Here is a 25,590-nt window from a genome sequence, read left to right as displayed (position 1 = left end):
ACGGATTGTGAATCCTTCAGTTACAAGGTGATGATTTTCCCAAAGAGGACCTTATACTCTGCTCCTATGTAGGTCATTAGTTCTCCAAATCCTCTGCTCTCAACGGTTCTAATCGGTTGCCTAAATTTAGTAATCCTGTTGGCAGTGAGGGCAGAGATTCTCTGAGTTTGGCTTCTGCAACACTTCTGAGGAGCCAGCAGAAATGTTGTCTCGCTGCTTTAGCTAGTTCTTTAAAATGCAGAAATAGCTGAATAAGTTTGGCGATTATTTTTGTTGTTTTAATGTGATGAAGCCATTGCTGAGTACGCCTGTTCCACACTAAGCAACATTTATTTTGCAGTTCGTCACTGCATTTTTGAGCGCTTGATACTAGTACAATGACTATGATGGTCACTAAACACAACATTCAATAGGAAAAAAATGTAAATTGTCATGACCAGCTCAAAGTGCAACAGGAGAAACGCCAAAAATACATTTAAACTGATTTCTTAGCAAAACATAAATTGCAAAGACATAACATGTGGATGATGGTAAGGCTACTAGTGCACATGGATGTGTAGTAGATAAGGTGGATACGAAAAATAAAGATTCAAACAGAGAGAATCTCTCTGAAAGAATTGTTTTGATGGTGCCCAAAACAATAATCTTCAGGTGTTCACAGTTAGTTTGCAGCTTTTCCAGTCAGTACCTGCAAGCAACCAGGAACAACCAAGCAGGCCAGAGGTAGCTTGGAAAATCCAAACTGAATCTCCATGTAATCTCCTATCTCCATGTTAGGAGATACAGGAGAATCAGTTTGGCATTGGGCGAATTGAATCGCGTTTCCCTCCCGGGAAAGTTTGGTACGACCAATCATAGCACGGGAGGCGGGAGTTAATGCTGCGTCATCTTCCGACGATGAGGAGGCAGGGGATGGCTCGTTACTTTCGGCTTCTTGCCATTGTTTTTACAGAGGAAAATCCCGTTCCAAATGTGTGAGTAAATTTAAGCAACTTTTACACATACGCACCGACTTGGTTTGGCTCCGATTTAAAGTTATTCCTAACACAGCTAATCATTCGGAAGGAGTCTTTTGTTGCATAGCCTTTTCAAAAATAAGTGTTGTACTTGAGAGTACCCCATGTATTCGCAGATTTTTGTGACAAAAACGGCAGTAATCATTCACCGCGACGCTTTCTCGGCTGCATGCCATTGTTGTTTGGACTACATGGACTTCAAGGTCGATTTGTTTGTGCGTCACATCCGTGTTACGCTGATTGGTTCTTTCTCGTTCAAGCTGCATTCGTTAGCCCCTCCTTTTTGAAATCGTCTCCTATCATCACAATGCCAGACTGCCTTTATTTGTATTTATATTAATACATAAATAAAGTCAGTCTGGATTTTCCAGGCAAGGCCAGAGGTACTTTATCATCTTAAACACACAGGCACATCTGACATCATACCATGAAGCGGATATATTGAGTATTCATAAAGCCTAATGCAGTTTAATGTTGTATTACTTTAAGGCACATGTTTGGGGACTACAAGGGTTATTGATTCAGTATGATAATTCTGAAGTTTGTTTATGAGGGCAGTGAAATAGGAGCCTCTTGCAGTATAATGCAAAAACACCCAGTGCTGGATTAAATGGGTCAATGTGCTACAATATTTGTGTGATGAGATGGTACTTATCAAAATGAGGCAGTCCATTACAGCTGTGCAACTGATAATGCCTTTTAACAGGTAGCTGTTAAAACACATTATCAGTTGCTGTATTTTCTGTGATTTTATTGCATTCGCATTTTCCTGAAGGCTTAACAGAAGAGATCGGTGTTATCTTTTGTTGTTGTGCACACTTTCAAACAAGTGCTGTGTTTACCTACACAGGTGCTTCGTTGCTGAAGGTAAAATGATGCTGTAAGCTGTTGCTAAAGGATCCTGCTACACAGACAAGTATGCAAGCTTCTCCATTATCTCGCGCGAATCAAGTAAATTGATAATTTCTAAAGCCAACAGGACGCACCTATCGCTTCTGTAATGTTTGCAATCCATGCTCACAAGTCTTCGCAAGCACTCTAACGTCTCTGTTTACCCAGACCTCCAATTAACATAGAATATTCTTTGCATTTCCAGCATGCTGAGTCTTATCTTTAGCCCAGAAATATGGTAAACGAAAAATGACTTGAGCTATCTCTCTTTGCAGTCGTTTCCCCAGCAGCTGGTACACCCGATTCCCTGACCCCTCATTTGGACTCCCGTTTGCCCCTATAGCCCCTATTAGCCCTAAATGCTCTTTTTCATCCCTGTATCTTATATTCTCCTTATTTTTTGGTCTCTTTTTTTCTTCCTGTAACTGCAGTGATTAATCCTCTCTGTCTCATTGTTGCTCTGGTATTTCTTGACCATATTTCTGTGTCCCTGTGTCTTTGTCTCCCCTTTCGTTGTCTTTGTCTCTGTTCGTCTTTTCTCCCTCAGCAATGTTTTGTGATTGGCAGCTGAAGCTTGACTGCAGTAGAGTTAGAGAATAGAGAGGAATACCTAGAGGATTTACAGCTGAGTGGAGACGCACAAATAAGATAATGACTTGGGAATAACAATTTCGCTGCACCGTTTGGGAAGGCACTGGAGAGAGAAAGAGACGGAGGGAGGAATGAGAGAGAAGATACAGACAAAGAAAGTCTCAAAGACAGTGAGGAAGAAACGGAGAAAGAGAGGCAGACATAAGTGAACAGATTCCAGGGGCGGCCGACTTAACAAGATTTTTCTAAATTGGAGAAAATAGCGAGGATCCCTGTGGGTTTCCGAAAAGATAAAGCTTTGTATTTTTAGACGAGCAGCACTGATGAACTAAAAGAGTTATTTTCCTTCCTGATGCATGTGTTTAGATACGACTCTGGTTGATTGCTGACCATATCTTTTGTTTCCTGATGGGGCACAATAGGCATTTTGAATATTAATACTTACTTTTGTGCGATTGCTCGGTGTGGGCTGTCTCTGCGTTTTGTCTTTTACTTAGCTTTGTGATGTTTACATCCTTCATATGAAACAATGGCTAAGTCCCAATATAAAGGCATTTTTTCTCACAAAGGGAGAGGCGCCTGGCGAGGAGAGATAACCCACTAAAATTCATAATGCCCGAGCATCCCTTTAACTTTGCCAGACAGGAGTGGGTCACCCATCAAAACCATAATCTATAGTCATTTGGTTGTCAGACTTGTTGGTTGAGTTATAGAAGCTGGCAGCACTCAGAAGGCCCTCTTAAGAGACCTAATCTCAGACTAAAGACAAGGGCTCTTGGTGATATCATTTTCCCCTCTTGCTTCACTGCTCTGTCCCTCCATCATCTCTTTGACATCACTCAACGCTCAACAAAGTAGCTAATGAAGCAGAAGAGGAGAGAATATTTGCCTGGTAATTAAGAAAAATGAAAGGAAGTGGAGTTTGAAAGCTGACACGGATGCACGCTATAATTGTCCTCTCCTTGACGTGGGAGTACGACATAGCTATACTTTCTCAGTGCACTCTTTTTAAGTGTTTATATATCCCTAATCTATGTCTTTCTCACCGTTTCTTTCTCACTGCATTTCCTCCCCCTTTCTGACCCTGCCTCTCTGTGTTCCCCTCCTCAGCCAAGCTGGCATTTATTCATTGCATTTGTCAACAAATTTGGGAGCTGAGGTGAAAAATGCACCTAATGCATTCGACCGCTTTCTGTTGAATGTGTTCATCTAAACAGTCGCTCGGGTTCTAATCAGTTTCTTACATTAGGACACGCCACAAGTGCCAAACATGAGTTATGTCTTAAATGTGATTCATAGTGTTTAAGGTGTTTTTCCATATCCTCAGGAATACTAATCGGGGCTCCGGCTTCAAAGCTTTCACATCAAATCAACTCCTTCAACTACTTCAGGAAAATCCACTAAGAGTTTGAAATGCTGATGTCAGACTATTAGTAATGTACTACTGAGTCTATCCAACACTGGATGCAAAGACTTGGAGGTGTGCTCAATTGCCTGTGCACTGTATAGGGGGTTTCACTCTTGTAGAGAGCACAGCTGGAAGCCTAAAAAAAAAAACTGTTTGGAAATGTACTATTACTAAGTAGGCCCCAGGTACCAATTTTTCACACAGTTTCCTGAAATGCTAGATGCACATTACATTTGGATACAGACTCATTTTGTATTTCAAACACTCTCAAACACACATAAAACTGATGTAAAATAAGCTTCAGTTTAGTGTAAATGCTGAGAGAAGTGCTATAAGTCACCAGGGACTGTACCTGTTCAGACTGCAGGCAAGTTCTTAAGTCTTTTTCCCCCCTTTCTAATCAGAAACTATCTATTATAAGCCAACCAAAGGCTTTAATGAGCGCCTAAGGGATTTATTCAGCTTACCTGGCTTTCATCGGAAAGATTCAGGATTTTCAGTGTGGGAAAACAAATTTAGATTTGAAACAGCCTTTATTTTTGAAGTTTTGTTTGCATTTAGTGCCATTTACCTTGAACCATCTAGACAGAAAAGCAATCTGAGCAGATATTACATTTTCTTAACATTGCACTATGGTTCCTTTTTTGAAGTAAACTGAATATCTACCTAATACCTAATTTAGATAGTTATGACTCATTCATATGTTCACTCAATTTTGTTGTTTTGTTCTCAATAAGTGCAATTTCTCCGGTTACATGAATCACATTGGTTATTGCTTGTTTCATGAGTTTATTGCGTACTGAAAGGGAAAGACGGTGCATAGACAGAGCTATCATCAGTGGTTGGCTATTCAAGGATATTGATAGTTAAGTAAAATTCTGAGCACATTATTGTATCCCAAAGGGAACAGTTTGGCATAGTTGGCTCCCTTTAGAAGAGGTTTTAAATGCGTCACTAATTCTGCATCAAGAGTAGAATTTGACCTGTAGTTTATACAACAGTTAGCACTATGTCCACATCCTAATTTAGTTTTTCTTTTTTTTTTCACTTGCAAGCCTGTAAAAAGAAGCAGTTTGCAGCAGTTTCCCACTTCTACTCTCCACACATTCACTGCTGTTCAAAGGTTTGGCGTCGCCCAGGCAATTTCATGTTTTCCATGAAAACTCACACTTTTATTCATGTGCTAACATAAATGCACAAGGGTTTTCTAATCATCAATTAGCCTTTCTACACCATTAGCTAACACAATGTAGCATTAGAACACAGGAGTGATGGTTGCTGGAAATGTTCCTCTGTACCCCTATGGAGATGTTCCATTAAAAACCAGCCATTTCCAGCTAGAATAGTCATTTACCACATTAACAATGTCTAGACTGTATTTCTGATTAATGTTATCTTCATTGAAAAAAAGCTACTTTTCTTTCAAAAATAATGACATTTTCTAAGTGATCTAAAACTTTCATTGAAACATAGTGTAAGTATACTATTTCTAAAAGTAATTTGCCACAAAGAAGAATATGTGATGTATTCAAGGGATTATTATGAATCTACGCCTACATTCATTTAGAGGATATAGGATATAATGGAAAATATACAAAGAAAACCAGAGTTGCATTGTTGCTGTTCTCTTTGCATTCATTTACAATATATGAAGCAGTGGGATGTGGCATTTTTACTCACTGACAAAGTCCAAGACCCGAGCTCTGTTGAATGTAACCCCACCCCCCACCACCGCTAACACAGCCACCTTCCTCCTGCCGGTCCACTTCTGGCCACATGCCGTGATTCTGATTGACTTCTGATGGACATTATTCCCTTTATGATGGTAATAATAACTTCAATGCCGTCCTAATGATAGTGATCATAATGCTCGGAACTCGCTTTCCCAATAGTGCGTTGATGGCCGTGTAGCAACCTCAGCAGGGAGCGAGCGAGCCGACTTCAAAGGTGTGATTTACCTCACAGTGGAGTGCAGGGCATTGCAGCACACGTGGGCGGCTGTCGTTTTTCTTGGTGAACTTCTTCTTTTTGATCCCGTAGTTCAATATTAGTGCTGTTCAGCGGTCAGGTGCTTGAGCACTGAGAAAGGCTTTAAAGCTCCTTAGTGATTTTTTTTCTTTCCCTTTTTCTTCTTTTTTCCAACTTCCATATACTATCTCTATAGTCTATCCAATCTCACCATTAGAGCAATCTTGGCCATGCACTTTATAGCCAATTTGGATTAGACAGAGAGGGAAAGTTACACGCAGCTCATCTTGACATTAATATTGATCATTTCGCCAGTAAACGCCACTACTTTGTTCAGCTGCAAATTGAACCCTAACACTCATCCACTCCCCCTGCTCTCTCCTTGGAAGGCTTCTTGCAATGTCCTGGTCATTTTCATGCAAAAGATGGCCTTTTCTGCCACGAGAAGAATACAATGAACAGATTGATTAGGCAATATCGTAATGGGGATAGGGTAATGAGCCTGTCAATCTATACAGTATGAGAGAGAAAATACGTCCAGGCAGCAGAATTACTTTGCTACTAGTGTAGGCATAGGAGGAGGCAACAGGGGGGTTTAGGATGAGTCAAAGCCAATCGCTGATATAGAAACTCTTTAGATAAGAGAGACTAGCCTACCAGAGAATGGAGCACAGTCATCTTTACACTCGAGTGTGTTCATTTCTCGTCATTGTGTATTTTTGATTGTGTGCACCATGAGTGAACCCTATTCATCTGAAATAGATTTATTGAATATATTTATTTATAATATACACACAAATAAACATTGATACCTACCTAAATACTCAGACTGCACATCAAAGCTTGAAGCTTTAGAATTTGTTACCAGAGAAATTAAGGGCTTTTTAATCCTCTCATGAAAACAAAGGCTTCCCACTGACAGGAGGGAACAGTAGCATCATTATTTACTGGCAATAAACAGAGAAGTAGGAAAGGCATTATCCGTTGATTTGCATGTCACTGTGTTTGTTTCTCCGACCCATTATTTCCAGGACGTGAACTCACCCAGAGGTCTTAAATTGTGTCACAATAAGTAATCAAAATCATGCAAGAATCAAACAAGAAATGAACCAATTCAAAGTGAATACAAAATAGACTGACAGGAAAAATAAATGAGCTCAAAGGCAGAGCTTTTTCTTCTTCTGTATTCTTGGCTTTCTTTCACTCATTGATATTTTACTTCTGCCTTCACTTTTTTTTTTTTTTTTTTAAGTTTTTCTGCTTAATTTTTCAGACTCGGTTCTAAATTTTTCAGGTTCAATTCTGAATTTTTCAGGTTCAATTCTGACTCAAGGTTCTCTGGTGAGCAGGTATAACAGCACCGGGTCCCCACTGGCTAGTTACTTCTGGATGGACAGTCCGATTGAGCAGAAGTGCAACAGGTGATATCACACCCTCACCACCACCAAACCTCGATTTCTCAGAAATGACAATCAGAAAATCAGCTTTAAGTCTAAACAAAGGAAATTAACTATTACTCTGAGAATATGCATTGTTTTTCAAAAGTTTGGGTCACTCAGAAATGTCCTTATTTTTTAAAGAAAAGCATTTTGTTCAATGAGGACAACACTGAATAAATCAGAATTGAGCCCGGTCTCACGGGGATTCGTGAAACTGTCACGTAAGTCTTAGTTTCGGTTTCGTGCGCACCAACACGATTTCGTCATGTTTTTCGTGCCGCTCACCACGAAATGCGCACCAATGTATTTTAAACGGCGGACTTTTCGTGCCACTCAGAACGTATTTCAAAAGAATGTGTATATTATATTTTTAATGTAAAACCGTGGCGAATCCAACGCTATATTTTGCATGACATCGTCCCTAACCATAACCCTAACCATAACCCTAACCATAACCTAACCATAAGCCAGTGGTACACTTACCAATTTGCATAGGAATTTCAAGAATGTCCGGCGGCCGGCGGCCGCAAACGCGATCACACAAGCAGTATACGCCGATGGACAGCTTAGATCGTCAAGAATCCGCCGGTATAAACCACTTTCAGATGTGATTACCACAGCGAAAAACATTTCGTGGTGAGCGGCACGAAAAACATGACGAAATCGTGTTGGTGCGCACGAAACCGAAACTAAAACTTACGTGACAGTTTCACGAATCCCCGTGAGACCGGGTTGACAGTTTAGACAGTGTTAATGCGGTAAATGACTATTGTAGCTGGAAACAGCTGATTTTTAATGGAGTATCTCCATAGGGGTACAGAGGAACATTTCCAGCAGCCATCACTCCTGTGTTCTAATGCTATATTGTGTTAGCTAATGGTGTTGAAAGGCTAATTGATGATTAGAAAACCTTTTTGCAGTTATGCTAGCACATGAGTAAGAGTGTGAGTTTTCATGGAAAACATGAAATTGCCTGGGTGACCCCAAACTTTTAAACGGTAGCATCTATCTCACCCATTTATCTACTTCAACATGCCACAGGAGCAGGCTCAGGATTGCTGCACACCACCACCTCCTGAGGAAGCAGATGCATCTTGGTGTGCTTCGTATTCTCAGATTAATAGTACAAACGGTTCGCTTAGCCTGTGGCACTTTAAGGCCAAAACAAACAAATTTACCATCACTGTGTCACATTATTTAAATTCATTCAGCCACCAACCCATCAAAATGGTAATTTATAATTAATAATAGTAGCCTGAGGCAAATTAGAAAGACTCTTACCTTGTAGTGTGAGCTAGCTAGTTCTGAGAAGTAGAAGTTGGTGAGATAATATATTTGAAGTTTTGTCATTTGTTGCGCTTCTTGTCCGTCAAACTGTCAGTCCGAAAGTGACTGACTGATGGGGAGTGCTGTTAAACCTCCCCACCTGAGAGCTTTGTGGTGGAAATGAAACAAACATCCAAACTCGGCATCCAAACTGCATGAAAATAAATAAAAAATGAATAGCTTTAAAAGATGAATGAATTAAAAACAGAGCAGGAGAGATGTCCCGTTCTGCAAAGAAAATGAGAGTCTTGTAAAAGAAATGCAGCACTCGTGTGCAGTTTTATTGGAGGTTTGTGTCTCAGCTCATTTCAAGAAAAAATGTGTTTTTATTCACTTTGTTTGCTTGTATTTGGTTTACTGCATTCAGTTATTTAGACATAAATTAATTATCATAAAGTCAAGGGTCACAAACTGAAGGTCATATGATATTTTTCTTGAAGAATTTTGCTTTTAATTAATCACTTCCCGCTGCAAATATGAATTCTGAAAATCCATGCGTACAGTGTACACGTATGACTGATGTGAATGCCATCCACAGTGCCAAGTCATTTCCAGTGTGAACAAGTGCATTATAAAGCTAAAAGGAAAAACCTTCTCCATGCCATCCCATTTGTTTTGCTGTTGGCCATGGAGAGCAAATTCTCTTGTATCTGAAGCTGAGGCAATTTGTTTTATTTGACTTCTCGCCCCATAAACTGTCAACTCTGGTTCCCCTAACCCAGAAGAGGTTTGCTGCAGAAAACAAATGGCCGTTGTAATGGCCCCCACCAGCAGAGTTCAGTTTTGTGCTGTGATCTATGTATTTATCCAAGAACGCTTGCTCTGTTTATCTATGACCGGGAGGGTAACTAGCGAGCTTCCCCCCCGCTTGGCTCAGTTTTTTTGTCCCCATATATATGCTCATGGCTCTTATCATTTCCTTAAATGGTTGGTAGAAATTGGAAGCATCTTAGTTTTTTTTTTTTTTTACTGGGCTTCAGAAAAGCTCCTATAAAATCGGAGACACTTTTAAAGGTGTGTTTTTAAAATAATGGTCCACGTATCAGTGTGTATGAGTGTGTCTGAGAATGCTGCAAAGAGACATAGAGGGAGAGAGAGAGAGGCTTTTGTGTCTCTGTGTGTAACTATGAATAAGTGAATGTTCAGCCAACTATTGATTTTGGAAAAGGCTCTCACTGAGATGATAAGGAGGTGTGTCCTGTGAAGTGGCTATTATGTGAAATAAGTTGCCGTTGGCTGATTTCTGTGCGCTCTATATTCATTGCTTCCAGCTTTCCAAAACAGCTTAGGCTTGCATCTCCTTAGGATGCACCCCATTGCACTGAAATCCCCTGGTTTGAAGAACATACCACTATGTAAACACGGTCTGCAGGTGCATCCATAATCATAATTGCTCCAGCTCTAAGATGATTTTAATTGTCTTGTTTTTCTTGGCCTTTTGTGAGATGTTGCGTGAGATTTGTGCAGAAAGCTGCAATCATTTGTTCTTTAATTCCTTAAAGAATGCATGTCATATAGCAGCTGCAGTTAGATTTTCACAATTAACCCTGAGATGCACGAGTGATTGGACCCTACAGTCTTCCATAGGTGGGTCAAAGATGACCTGTGTAAGAATCAGGGTGTTTTTTTATACTGTTTTTGTCATTTTGGTTAATGATAATCAATGATAATCATTTTTCTTGTTGTTTGTATGATATTTTTGTCCACACAATAATGATTTTGTGTTCAAAGTCTCTTTATATTTCACTTCATGACAGATTTTGATCATTGAAAAAGAAGAATATTACACCAAACAGCAATAGAAGAATGTCAACATCCATTTTGCTGACATTTTTCCACTCTTTTACTCCATCTGTTGCTGCGCTCCATCCGTCCAAGTTTGTGCACTTTATCACCTCTTGTATGCTATTATCAGTTATAAAGAGCTTAGGGTTGCAATATAAATATTACAGTTTCTTTAAAAGCTTTAAATTTAACTTACTAATTTGAATGGAATGAGATCAACAACATGCCTTTTTGCAGAATAGTTGGAATATGAAATGACAACTTTTCATTACAAAGATATTGCAAGAAAACGAATTCACCGGGTCATTTTTGAAGCACTTATGCATCTAAGGGTTAACAGCTTTGAACGCGGTTGAATAAATATGTTTCTTTATATATCTTTTTTTCTGAATATGAGCTTGAATGTAGCACCTAGGGTTTTAAACAAACACATAATAAAACATTATCTGTGTTGGTTGAAATCTTCCTTTTAACACCAGCTTAATGCATTATGTCTTGATTTCTTTTTTGTACTTACATTCCAGCTACTATTCAGGTCAAAACTATCGCAGTGCATTACAAATTAAATCACAATACAGTTATATAGTGCAACACGCTGAAGCCAGAGCCGTGCCAAAATCTGTTAAGTGAAGTTATTTTGTTCACATCCATAAATGCTTCTCAACTGCTGGGCAGCAGCTTTGCACAAGGGAAAAAGCAGAAAAGCCCACACATTCCTTTCCTGGATGCTCACAAAGAAGAATGCAAGCGCTGACAGACAGGGCTACCTGAAGCCATTTCATTTCAAGAATAAAATACAGAATTTCATGTGGTATGCAGAGCAGAAACATTTGTCCACAGCCGCAAACCTAGAAGTCAACATGAAAATGATGCGTTGGCACGGTGCGCATATGGGTAGGCATGACTGAAGTCCTGCTAAGCATGCTGAAATCTGTTTAGTAGAATGTGTAAATGGAGGGAAGTGTTTGGCTGTGTCGTGACGGAAATGCTTGTCACGTCTTTCGGAGAAATTGTGAACATGATGCAAATGATAGGTGGCTCGTATGAACTTAGTGAAGTAATCGTATTTAATGAATTACTCTATTCTTCCTTAGCGCTGACATTTGAAAATCCATAGAAAAAGGATTCAAACAGCCTCTGTGTCCCGGCTGTTGACATTTGACATGAAGTTTCCTCTAATTCCTGAGCAGCTACATAATAATTACTGCAGTTATACAACCTGTCCTCGGGCTTGGAGCCTTGACCTTTCTGCAAATAACACATTCATTTCCCTTAATGTGAAAACAGGGATGTCATTTCCTATTGTGCTCTCAAAACAGAGCAACACAGATGTCATCTCGAATCAGCCGCATCTGCTGTGAACTTGCATTATTTTGAGGTCATATGCCAGTTTTTTTTTTTTTCTTCTTACATGTAAGGAGGAAAGCCAAGCATCCAGAGCAATAACTTTGCTATAGTGAACCTATGTTTCTTAGGTGCTGGTGTTTTTGTTTTTTATGCACTTTGTATTTGGGACTCTAATACTAATCATCCAACCTTGGCCACCCTGGAGATACGCACACAATTTCACAGAGACAACACACACAAACACTCAACGCTCGGAGCTGTGGAGGGTGAGAAGAAACACAGAGTCAGGTTTGGTCCTTTCTGACCACACTCCGGCCTAATGGGAATCGTATGGCTGAGTGCACCGCACAGCTCACAGAGTCAGGATGTATGGCCACCTAGTGAAAGCATTCCACCCACAAAAAATGATCTACACTGAAACGAAAAGTAAGGCCAGGTTATGGTCTGGCGTTGGGTTGGTGATAAAGAGGTCAACAGTGTGTTTCTTCTCTCTTTACGAGACACGAGAGCTTATAGTGCTAGAATTTGTTTTCACACCTATTTTTACTGCATGCAATCAATTATGGCCCATAATTAGCTGCGATATACTGACTTTTGCACGTATATTGCTGGCACAGATGATTATTTATTGCTCTGTTTGCCGACGAAGCCTCAGCACACAACAGAGAGGCGTCTGCGTACGGTGTGCGCCTTGTTTGTACTTTGTACATATTTGCTCCTTGCTTTGAGGTTTGAGACGTGCTGTTGTCACAACATATTGCTTCTCTGGATTCACCCAGTGATAAAGAGGAAAGTAAACTGAACATGTTACTGCCTCTGAAGTCCTCTTGAAATGTGTATTCCTCTGAATATATTAAAGGATTAGAGATTGTATGTAACATGATTATGAACAAAGCAGCTGAAGTGTGATCAAAGTGAGGGAGAGAGCGAGCAAACAAACACACCCGAACACACACACTCACAGACGCACACAGAGGAGACGGAAAAGGTGAGGGATAAACAGAAATTATGAGGCGGATTAAGAGATTACACCAGAGCTAGATTTTTTCATTAATCAAAACAACACATTAGCAATATACTTTGCAACGGCAGAAAACGTTGGATGTGGGGGGGGGGACTGTTTTGCATTTTTGAGGTTTTGCCCATGATTTTAAGTTAGGAGAACTCAGCTTAATAAATATCCATGGGACTCTCACTGATTTGCTTTCACTTTTCAGTACACAGTGAAAGCAGTCATTTAAGTGTCAAAACATGATTTGCTTGGCAAACCCTAATTATGTGCCTTGTTTTTTCTTTTATCAATGTTTTAGTTCCCATCATGAATTAATGGTGCGCGTGCTGCTGGTGTGGAAAAAACAGTTCATGGTTGAATGAGATAAGGTTCAAATGCAGAGGCAAAATGGCTAAAGGTGAACATCGTTTAATATTAACATAAAAAATTCAATTCTATGAGATGATACATTTTCTTTGGTGCAAAGATGTAATTTTGTTGGAGATTTTATTTGTATTTCATTAGCTACAGTTAAAAAATAGATTGCCAGTTACTCTGAAGTTCAACCTGTTATGCAAACAAAGAAAATGGTCCATGAGTTTTGATCTCCTCATTTGAATTATTTAATCATTAATTGCACATAGTGTCTATTCATGTTTTTTCTTAAAACTACAGATGAAGTAAGCACTGAATAGTTGGGTTGCACACAAATAGACAGATAGCTGCTAGATTAGTTTAATCAAATGTAGGTTTATTTATTTATTTTTAGCCAAATTCTGAAAGGTTTACTGTAGTTGGGATAAATTCATGACTGGATGCTGACTTGATGGAGCTCCATAAATCACCTAATGTTATTCATGCCCATTAATGATGAAAAAAAAAACTTAGAAACTTCCATCCGTCCATCATCTATCCACCACCTTGTCCTCATTAGGGTCGTGAAGGGGCTGGAGCCTATCCCAGCTGACTTGGGGTGAAGGCAGGGGATATCCTGGACAGGTCACCAGTCTATCGCAGGGCTTCATGTACAGACAAACAATCACACTCACATTCACACCTACGGGCAATTTAGAGGAATCAGTTAACCTCAGCTTGTCTTTGGACTGTGAGAGGAAGCTGGAGTACCCGGAGAAAACCCACGCATGCACAGGGAGAACATGCAAACTCCATGCAGAAAGATCCCAGGAAGGCCGGGCCGCGAACCAGAGATCTTCTAGCTGCAAGGCGACAGTGCTATCCACTACTCTACTGTGCAACCCGACTCAAAAACTTGATATAATTAACTATAAACATATTATTCTACTTATTACATAGCAATTGCCCCAAACATGCTGATATTTTGCATCGTATGCTGGTGACAAAAATGGTGAGTTTGGATATTGCTTAAAGAAAGCATGAGGAATGTTAAACTGGATAATGGAGCAACTTGGATAATGTAGTGTACAGTTTGATGATGCTGCCTAGCAACAGGGATGTGTTGGACTCCTCTCACAAGCAGCCAAAAGCCAGCTAAGGCCCTCATAAGGGCCCTTAAAATGGCAACCACTCATCCATACAACTTCAAGCTTGACTTCTGTTCCTCAAGATCAGTGCCACCCACCAGGTTTGAAGCAGATGGGATGTACAGTTGTCTAGATATGCAGAAGCAGAGAGGCATATTTATAAATGTTAGTGAGATGTTTATTTTTAACAGAGTCAAAAAATGTATGCATAGAAAATTGCCTGCTTTTGGAGAGTCTTTCCATATAATAGGGCTTGGACACCAAAACTGATTCCACAGGGTACTGCTGCCCATTGACTCCAGGCCAAGTGATCCCCAGGCTAGAGTGCAATGTTTGCACCATTCCGTTGCTCAGAATCACGACCACCAAGGGCATCAAGCCTCTTTTCATGAAAAGAGCAAAGAAACCTGCCATACTTGTTCTGCAAGACACTCAAACAGTTGGCATTACAGCAGTCTATCCAACTCTCTTAGTTTTGTGTTTGCATTGGCTGGAAGCAACTCTGAAAGGCATCAGTGGTCTGTTGTTGTCCTAAGAGGGTCCTAAGTATAGTCAGCCTGGAGCTAAGGGCAGAGTCAGAGCAGTGTGTTGACAGACACCAGCGCTCTTCTACCATCCGGTGCCCATGTGCACTGACAGCTGTCAACTACCTTGGCCATCACCTGTCTGTCTCTGAGACACACACATGCACCTACATATATGCGTGAACGCACACACTGACACGCATAACATTGCCTTTGCACACATGCATGCACACAAGCACATGTGTGTAAACAGCAGAGCACGCACAGTGTCACAGAGGAGCAAGCTGGCTCAGGCCCTAAGTCCAGTTCCCTTCTTTTTATTTGTTTCATTCATATGCTACCTCACTCTCACTCTCTCTTTCTTCCTCTCTCTCTCTCTCTCTCTCTCTCTCGCTCCACAAGCCAAAGCTAGGGATACAGAGCGCCAGCCACCCGTGAGATGAGCGATTTAGTAATTGTGCAGCTGGCAGCCCAGGCATGTGGGCCTGTGCAGTTGTGGTGGACACTGTATGAGTACAAAGACTTGTCCAGTGGGGGGAGAGAGAAAGAGGTAGAAAGACAGACAGACAGGCAGAGAGACAGAGAGACAGAGAGAGTTTGATGGAACAGGGGTAGTTCTTGAAAAAGAAATTTCAGGAAAATTAATGGATGTACAGACGAAGCGAGAGAAAAGAGAGTGGGTGCAGGCTCATCTTGGTATGTGGGCGGAAGCTTTTGAGTTTTGAAGAGTAACAGCGGTATTGGCATGGGAGAGAGGGAACAAGGGAGGAGGAGACGGGGGGGATTTGAAGAGAAGGGGAGGGAGCGAGGGGGTGGGGGTGGAAAAGCAGCAATTAGTGTAATTAGGAGACCAGCTTTAGCAAGGCACTGACAATATGTCACCTCTCATTATAACCCATAAGCAAACACAGCAGTCTAATTCAAGGCAGCACCCATTCTCTAGACAGTTCTCTGTGTCAATGCAGATTTTGTTCTCCCCAGTCATGCTTGGCTGCATATCATTGACTTGCCAATACAACATGGGGTTTTGGATTCAGAATATAGAGTCCAGTTGTGGAGAGAGAGAGAGAGAGAGAGAGAGACCCAAACAATAGCAAGGTCTAAATAGCATGCCGGTGGAGTATGGGATGTTTGGCAGTCCAACAGAAAGGAATCCGAGCCCTTGTTACACTACAGCGTTAATTCAGATGGATGAAATGTGTTAAATGTTTGTGCAGAGGTGCTTTCAATGGAGGATTTAATGTTGTGGTGATTTGAAATTAATGTTAATTATACCATGAGATCTGCGTTGGGCTTTAAAGCTGTGGACACATTTAATGGACATCTTTATAGAATTTGTTTATACAGTAAATATTACACTTTGAGACTAACATTACTTTTTATGTCCCAAAGCAAACACTGCTATTACAGTGTTAACAGATAACTTTAAGTTGCACCGAATAAGAAAAATCAATATGCCAGTGCAGCTTGTGTAGCTAAGAACACTGCAGCTCGGGCGTACAGTACAATAACTTTGTCATTACTGAATATTTGCCAGACTAGCAGGCTCATCACATCTGCCCGTTTCTGAATATTTGCACAACTTCCAGTTCGCTTGTTTTCATGGCAACCTCGCTGCACTCCAAAGCAAACTGTTATTTTTTGCTTCCTTTTATTCTTCCTAGTTTGTCAGTCTCACAGTAAACGGCCCATTAAAAGTTTACCATTGCTACATGAACACTTTACAGAAACAAGCATGTTTTCTGTTGTGCCTCCGGTTCAGATTTTTTATTTTTTTTTCACCCCTCTGTGACATGACACGGGGCTGCTGAGCCAAGTGACTGTGACAAATTGGGATTGGAAATGACAAAATAGGCTATTTAATAAGCATGGCGGAGGGGATTGGACTCTGGTGTCGGGTTCACTCGAATAAGCAGACTGTCTGAACTCCTCCTGGGCCCGGCTTTGATGGCAGCTTTCATCCATCTGATGGGGAGATTCTGGCAATGGAAGACGGAGCCACGAATGTCTCACTATCTACAGAGTGTGTGTGTGTGTGTGTGTGTGTGTGTGCACAGGGATGATTCTGACTAAATGCAAAATCTGTGCACACATCAATCTGAGGCACAGATATTCTGTGGCGAGTGCGTAAGCCCACGGGGAGCAAATGTGGCCATGTGTTAACCTCAGGCTATTAACTTCCAAATATAAACTCCTTCCTTCAGATAGTAATCAGTAGTGCTTTTTACTTTTTTTTCTTTTTTTTGTCACCATGGCCCCTGAAATGAGAAGCTGTTATTAGAGAGGGATGCAGTGATATCCCCTAATGATAGCAGGTTCAACTGACTTGTCACTTTTTTTTCCTTTTTTTTTTTTTGAAATGTGTGGGCGCACAGGGAAACGTTAATATGTATATATATGAAGGGATGTGAGAAAACATAAAGGCAGGTTAAAGACAATGTGCATGTGTGGTTTAAATACAATGATCATCATTATACAGATGATAGGAATACAAGGTGAGAAAATGTACTTTAAAGTAATGCAGAATGGAGCTGGAAAAGATAAATGAGTGGGGAGAAAATATTAGTAACAGTTAGAAAAGCAGATATACCTGTAGAGGGAGCAGTGGAAAGACTGCTCATCAGACAGTGAGCTAAAACAGAACAACAACAGCAAACAAGAATAAAGCAAGTTGACAGGGGCGTACAAGGGACAAGCGAGGAAAAAGATGATGTGGATAGGTGGAACGCTTGGAAAGAAGTGTAGAAGACAGAGTGACGGAGGAAAAGAATGAGTAGAAGTTAAAAGAGAAGACGAAAGAAGGAAAGTGACAAAGAGAAAGAGAAATGAGCGCAAGGCTGGAAAGCAATGGGTTTTAGAGCTTGTTGACACTGAGTTCGACACAGACAGACACAAAGACAGAGAAGGCAAAGAGCTGTGAGGAATATAGAATGAGACGGTGAAGGAAGAACGAGAAAGGGATCTAATGGTGAGATGAGTGATGGACGGAAAAACGGAGGGAATCTCTGCGTATGTGGTGTGTCAGGTTGAATACATTAACAAAATCAGACATTTAGACTTGAGTTTGCTTACATTTTCTGTCCATGTATCTGTGTGGGGAAGAAAAAGTGTATGTGTTTTGTCTGCGTGCACATTTACACCTTAAAAAAATGAGTGTATGTGTCTTTGCATGCATTCAGTTTGGTTTTTTTTTTTTTCCACAGTCCTCCCAGGACAGAAAAAGTTTCAGCCCAGCAGGAGAACACTGCCTTTTTTGACCAGCTCCTGCACACATTCATGTTGTGAAAACAGGAATTATGAATTAAAGCTTGACATTTTTCACTTATACGCAAATTCGGTCCTATGAGGAATTTATTTTCCCTGCTTCAAAACATTGCATGGTTCAACATTTGGCTGTAGGCTATAATTCACAGCTGCATTGCACTCGTGGACAAATCGAGCTGAGCTGTTGGTGGCTGTCTTGTTTGAAGTCAAATCGCTACCTCTGTCTGATAGGCAGAGCTGACTACAGACCTGATGCTTTTGTTATGACTTAGAAGGGCGGAGGGGTTAGCTTGCCATTTAAATTCAATAGGCACATGGGGAAGCAACAGCGTCACTGTTTGACGACCTTTGACCTGCCTGGCCATGTTTTCCTAAGCATTAGTTAGATATAATGGACAGTTTGGACACATCCAGCTTCATCTCCCACTTTGTAAACCTCTCTGAAAGCTCGTGTTGTGATAACCTTTGAACTTCATTTCAAAGCTTTATTCATTACTATAATAACTGCCTGTTTTTTATGAAGTCAATCATGATTATGATCAAGTGTGATTTAAACTGCATAATAATGACTAAACTGCACAGTACAGAGTTTTAGGGAAACATGGGTATTGTTTTAATAGCATTCGCCAGCTAGCAGCATCTCAGTGCGACTGCATTTTACCCGAAGTCGGACTTTGAGGTAAACATCAACATCACCATGATCAGCAAACTGACGTTACCACAAACTGCTGTTTGTATGTGACACTTACTGTTGTCAGCATCTGAAATTTGTATGTCAGCTTGCTAACATGTTCGTAACTAGAAACACAAATTAGAGAGGTTGTATGGTCTGCATTAGTTTTGCTGTGAACAGCCATAAACGAAAGCTGGACAAATTGGAAATTTGACCTGGTGATGGAACTTCATGAAAAGTTCCAGGGTCACCAGTTCATCCTGAGGGGGACATGTACACCTCATTAATGACAACTCCGCAGTTAGGGAGTTATGGAGACATTTCACACACAGCAGGTTATGGTGGAAGGAAAGTCAGAGGATCCCCAAAGTCATTAGGATCCATCCTTGAAAGTCTGTAGCAAAAGACATGACAATCCATTAAAAAAGTTTTTCAGATATTTCATTTAAAACCAGAAGTATCAACGTTATGGCAGCAGATAGGGGAAAAGTCGAATGGCTTCATCCCACCGGGGTCATGAATGTCAAAAAATGTACAAAATGCTCATGGATAGCCAACGGATAATTGCTAAAATGCTTCAGTCTGCACCTGTTGCATTTTATAGGTTTGGTAAGGCGAGACATTTTGTGGCACATTTCAAAAACAAAGGCTATTCAGATATGTTTCCATGTGTACAGAAACCCATTAACCTATGCAATGCACGGATCAAGGTTTCTTAACCAATATAATACCTCAGAAGCTCTGAGAACTACTAGAAAAAATAATTTCACAATGCATTCCTACCCATTTATCCTGCCAGAACATTAAGGGATCTGATGAGCTGTTTTCTGCTACATACTTTGCCTTGCTTTTGTCCCAGACATTCAGTCTGTGTTTGCAGTAATTGTCACTGCCTTAAAAATGAGCCGGCTTGATCTGCTTCACTCTGAAGTCACTGAAAAATCGGTACAAATCACTGCAGAGAGAGATTCATCTTTTTCAACCCAAGCTAAAAAGGTGTTTCGCTGCAACAACATAAAAAAAGAATCAGTTTTGTATTTGTTGCTCTGTAATTCACAGTACTCATACATGCACTCCAGACAACTCTCTGAAGTGACATCTAATCTGATTGGTCAGGGAAGGCACGATGTAGAGAGGAGAGGACTAATGGCAGAGCAGAGAGGCAAAGATAACAAGCTTATCACAGTGTGGAGAAAAAGTGGGCGAAAACTTGTTTGGCAGGCAAGCTCAAATAAGCCACTGACCAGTTAGTGGGCCTGTCAGCCTCATTTTAACACATTTTAACAGGTAATCCTCACTGGTGAAACGAGGTTCCGTTCATTTCTCTTTCACTTCAGATCTTTTCTGTGTCTCCATTGTAGGCTGTATTTTGGGTTGTTGATTTAGTTAATGCATTATTCAGGTTTCTCTAAATATGAGACACCCCCCCCCCCCCCCCCCCCCCTCCATATTCAATTCAACTTGGATTTTAGTGAGGACACAGCTCATTGGGGGGGTCCACTGAACAATAGTATTTTCCCCTTCCTCTCCATCTTGTACCGCCCCCATTCTTCAGTGTACAATATGCAGCAACAGATATTGAAGCTTGGTTGGTTAAGCTACATTAACCTTCTCCCACCACAGTCAACAATTAGCTCATTACTGCTACATACAATCAACAGTTAGCCACTTACAGAGTTTAGCAGCTGTGAGCTTCAAGAATGCCAATGCAATGTGATAAAAGCAGCATGTAAAACAACTATAAGTTTCTAACATGTGTATGCATTTACAAAGTTTCCAAGGAATAGCAATTACAACGTAGTGACCACACAAACATGAACACCGTCGGATTAGTTAATAATTAATCAATGCAGGCCAATTAAGTACACAACAGTTCTGCAATATAACATTAGTTTCTGGCAAACATCTACGTGGTGGTTTATGCTACAGCATAACTGTTGAGTGAATCACCCACATAATTATAGAGAACAGCATACTTCTTGTGTAGTTGCACTGTGATTGGAGTTGATTGTATCACAATAATAGCAAAAGTACTGTTAATATTACGAATACTTTTTTTTACATTTTTTTAAAATGATATGTTTTCATTTTATTACTTTTCATTTATTGTTCTATTATTTATATGTTTGATCTTTGTACAGAGGACAAAAGGCCACTGATTTGAGCCACCGCGGCTATAGCTGCACTCTAAATTGTAACACACACACACACACACACACACACACACACACACACACACACGCACGGTAACTTTGTGTGTTTGCATCTCTGTGCACATGTGTGTGCGTGCATGCGATATGCGAGGGAGTGTGTCACAGAGACAGAGAGGGCTGTCTGCCGGTCATTGGCCCCATGCCTATCAGTTTGCAGTGATCAGTCTTGCCTGGCTGTCGTCTGTCCGCTGCCAGCTGTCAAAGGGCTTGCTCTGGGCATGCCCACTGATGAGAGGCTGCAGCCATGCTCTAGAATCAATCCAGCACTCTAATAGGTCACGAATGACTGCACAGTGCTTGCCAATAGCTTTGGACTGGAGAATGAGTAGAGGAGGGAGTGGAAAGAGATAGACGAAAGAGAGAGATGCACACGGAAAAATGGATACGTCACCCATGTTTTTTTGTTTTTTATACTTTTTTCATTATCAACAACAAGCTTTACTGGCCATTGCTGAAAAGAAAAGGGCAGTAATTGACATGCCGCTAATTTGCCTCCGCCAGTGAACACTTCTACAACAGCGATGGCCAAGTTTCAGTGAAACCAGAACACACTAACATAAATCTCTCTTCCTCTGTTTCTCTCTTCAACTCATTAGAGTTACCCACTTTTAGACCTAATTACAAGTAAATGTGTACACACTTAATGAAATTCCCTAAGTGGAGGAGCAGAACAGAAGGAGAAGGAGATTCATGGAGGAGTGTAGATTTTGTTTTTAGATGCCAAGCAGTTGGTACTCAGCAAATGTTTCAGTTTGCAAAGCATCTTCTGGGCCACTGGTGCACACAGAAAAATATTTGATACAAATGGTCTCTAATTAAACAAATTCAAACTGTGTGTCGTACTGTTAAGTCCTCTACTGTAAGGGAACAGGAAAAATGTAGATAGGCAAAAACGAATTAATTCTATCTTCCCAACATTGTTTGCCTTTGAGGCACAGAGGAATAAACAGTATGTTTTTACTTCTTTGAAGTTATTACTCCACACTTCAAACATATCTAATTGGAAACTTGAAAAGGGGAAAAAAGATCAATTTACATCAAGAGACTTAAAATGAGTTCTCTTCCTCTTTTTTGATCAGCTGTCATTCAAAGTGCCATAAGAAATTAATTCCTTTTCATCTTACTAAATATATGTGGTAACCGTTAAAATGAATTTGTCCATAGTTGTGTTGTAGCTGTTTACTTCAGTTGATTTCTACACGATGTTTCCAACTTTAGGTCAAAGTTACAGTCCTGTCTATTCTGACCTGTTCTGAATTAGTAGGGCAGAGACGCAAAATTGTACTGGCTTGCAAGAGGTAAAATACTGGCAAGTATTCATTTCTCGAGCCGCCATCCTCTGCCAAGATCAGGCAGATTACCAGTTATCTGTTTGTTTATCATCAAAGTTCAGACTGAACAGACCATATTGCTGTGGGTGTGTTTTAACAAGTAGCAGAGCGAGAATAAAATAACAATCAGGAAGTCCAGTTTTAGGGCCGACCAGATACTAAGACACTGCACAAGATTAGTAGTACCAGAAGAATTGGCACAATGCTACAATGTTTACATTATAATGTAATCCACCTGTAATGTGCATTAATGTTATTCGTTACTGGAGTTTGTTTTCCAATGACAGTAAATTGCTTATGGAATTACTTTCTGAGCTTTGACTAAGGGAAGACACAATCTTACCTTGCTACACTTTGGAGCTGAGCAGATGGTAGACATTGTTTATAGGTGCAAGAGTTTGCTAACCTCAGGGTTTTTCACATCTCATGCAGGAGGTAGCGCAGCGGGCATTTAGCCAACAGTATGGTTCAACATTTGGCTGTAGGCTATATAACAGGATGGTCAGACCTTTGCAGATGAACACAATGTTTGCTCACAGCAACTCTGCAACCGAGACACCCAAGTGTTCGAACTTGCTCTTGCCCCATTGCAGTGGGTGTGGCCTGGCTGCAGAGGGACACAGCTCTGCCTCAGCAGAGAGTGATCATACTGTGTCATCCCCACTGCCAGGCAGCAGAGATTGGCCATTATCCTCTGCACAGGCAAGTGGTGTATTTTAGAGAGGGGCACAGGGCAGAGTCAGACAAGCTTGGTCACATTCTGCCTCGCTGCTGTCTGAGCAAAGCTCCATCTGAGGAGAATGCTGGAAAATAGGCCTATCACTGCCAACAACCACACTCCTACTGTTAGTGGACGCAGGCAGCCACATGCATAGTGCCAATGCATGCAGTGCACCACTGGTGTTGGTCTGCCATGCCAATCAGAGCAGGCCACAAAGGGGGACAGGGGGGGGGGGGGGGGATCTGTCTGTGTCAGGAGACAAAGTAATCTTTGACTGCTGAATGGTCTCTCTGGAGTTCAGTGTTATGTCTAGTGCTGAAAGTGTATGAGTCAGAACAGCCATTTCTTGGCTCTGAGAACTGTGGGCAGGCATTGATCGGCTGAACAGGACTGTGCAAATTTGGATCAATGGTCTCTGTGGTCAGGTGTTGTCTTAAGCTGCTCATAGGGTCGTGTTAATGGGGTACATCTGTTCAACTTTCAGTCAGTGATTAGTGTCGAAACAAAAGCACAAGATTTTTACACCAGATACAGTAAACAGGGGGCTTCATGAGGTCCTTTTTTTTATTCCTGATGAAATCCATGTAACCTATGAAACAGTGTTATGTCTATGAAATTAAAAAAAAAAAAGCCTGACTAAGTACCTGCATGGCTTTTGAAAGATGTGGGTGGTCTAATTAAAAGGAGGCTCTAATGATGCTATTGGATTACAACAAAAAACTGTGGGATTCACTGTTTTTAAAGCTTGACCCATATTAGGATATAAAAGTTGGTAAACCCCTTTGACTGAAATATGCAATTGCCATATCTTTCTAAATCAGACCTCACTGTATTTAGAAAAGCTTTCATATCTGAGGGATTTATATTTGCCATTTATTGTTGTTTAACCACTGTTTTATTTTTGCTATTTAAACTTTTGCTGAAGCACTCTACAACAATAAAGGTTATTGTTATTAATATCACTGTAGTATTTTTGTTTATGACCAGATAATGACATTCACATCAGCCTCAGCTGTTCTTTGAATTTGTCTCACAGTGTCTAACGTGGCTATAAACTAGTGTGAGTTCACCCCATGCAGATTCCACAAGACTTGAGCACTAATTAAAGTCAGTATTAGTCACCTTGCAAGTGCCACGTGCATTTGCTGCTTAAGTACACAATTTAGTGTTGTACCGTTGAATCACATGGCTGAGTAGGATTTCAGTACAATCATTCTATGTGAAAATCCCCATGTAGTTCTTCCATCAACAACACCAACTGTGAAGTGAATCAAGAGGTCTGAATTGTTTAAGTTGCTCCTGAGCTGTTTGCTCTGGACACCCCCAGAGCAGTTGGTTTCCAATACCACGGACATTGCCTTGACCAACAGTCTGCGAAGGAATTATTTCCGGAAGCTCCAAGCTTGCTACCGGGCAGGAGGAGAGTGAGATTAGAAGTCCTGTCCTAGCCAGCAGAAATACAATAGGCTGAACCACCTGCTGGCCTGAGGAGCTTTTCATCGGCTCGTGTTGCAATCTTCCTTTCTTGAGGTTGTAAGGCCACAGACGTACTAAATGTTATTGTTTCGCCTCTTTTTTTTTTTTTTTGTCATCCGTCTTTTGTTCTGAATGTTTCAAAGAGACCATTAATCACACCCACAGTCGCATACGACGCAGCGCGGCCGCTTTCCTTCCCTCTTTTATTCTTTGACTCATTTCATTTTTCAATTTCTCTCTTTTTTTTTTGTCTCACTCCCTCCCCCCCAGATTCCTCCCGGTACCCTGACTCTCGCTCTGCTCTGTCAGTCCTGTCTTTCTGTCTAACCTCTATGCATGTTTCACAACAGCCAAGGACCGTGTCTGCTACCCCCTCCTGCTCTCCAATGTTTGTCTGAAGTATTAGCGGGGTGTTGCCTCATTGGATAGAATTAATTGATTAATACTTTTATCCAATTAGTGTTCCCTCATGCAATTAATCAGCTGGCTGAGGTTAGGGCCGCTCCATCAGTCGGACGAAAGGCAGACAGATGCTTTGGGTCTGGTGTGTGATGAACAATGACCTCTCTCTCTCTCTTGCTTTTCCTCTCTTCCCCCTTCTCTCTCTCTCTGTCTTTCCTATTTTCCACACACCTGGTTTTCTGTCCTGTTTTCTCCATTCTGTCATCGCTCCAGCTCAAAGCACGTTGCTAAGATTCTTGGTGAACACAAGAATCGCTGGTGGAAGACCGTGTCCTCCAGATAATCCTAACTTTACCAACACGAGGGCAACAGGAGCCGAAAGGCGGCATTAGAAGATTTATTAGTTATGGGCACATGGAGCAATTTGGAAGATGTTCAGCAGCATTTACACGGCAGGGAAAAAGTTTGGACAAAAAAGATTGTAGTTTCATTGGCATACTTTGCAACAGAATAAACATGGTTATTATTTAGTCACTCATCAGAATACATTTTTGCTATATTTATCGGGTATTTGGTTTTTTTTTGCTTCAACTTTGCTTTCTTCAAAGTAACTTCCTCTGGCAACAGCATGGCGTATAGTTTGTCTGCGGACTCTGCGATTTGAACCAAATAGTTCAGTTTTGTTGGTCCAGCAGGTCCAATTATTGTGTGCTTTGTCCACT

General features: G+C 40.9%; 1 protein-coding gene across 3 annotated transcripts in view; it reads left to right on the top strand.

Annotated features, from left to right (window-relative positions):
* LOC110955062 (cadherin-22) overlaps positions 1-25,590 on the top strand; it is a 167,337-nt gene that overhangs the window by 65,120 nt on the left and 76,627 nt on the right. The gene's annotated exons all lie outside the window — the stretch shown is intronic.

The sequence above is a fragment of the Acanthochromis polyacanthus genome, chromosome 5, assembly GCF_021347895.1.
Source record: "Acanthochromis polyacanthus isolate Apoly-LR-REF ecotype Palm Island chromosome 5, KAUST_Apoly_ChrSc, whole genome shotgun sequence".
Classification (NCBI taxonomy): Eukaryota; Metazoa; Chordata; class Actinopteri; family Pomacentridae; genus Acanthochromis; species Acanthochromis polyacanthus.
The sequence above is the reverse complement of the archived record's forward strand: the minus strand, read 5'-3'. Positions and strand labels throughout refer to the sequence as shown.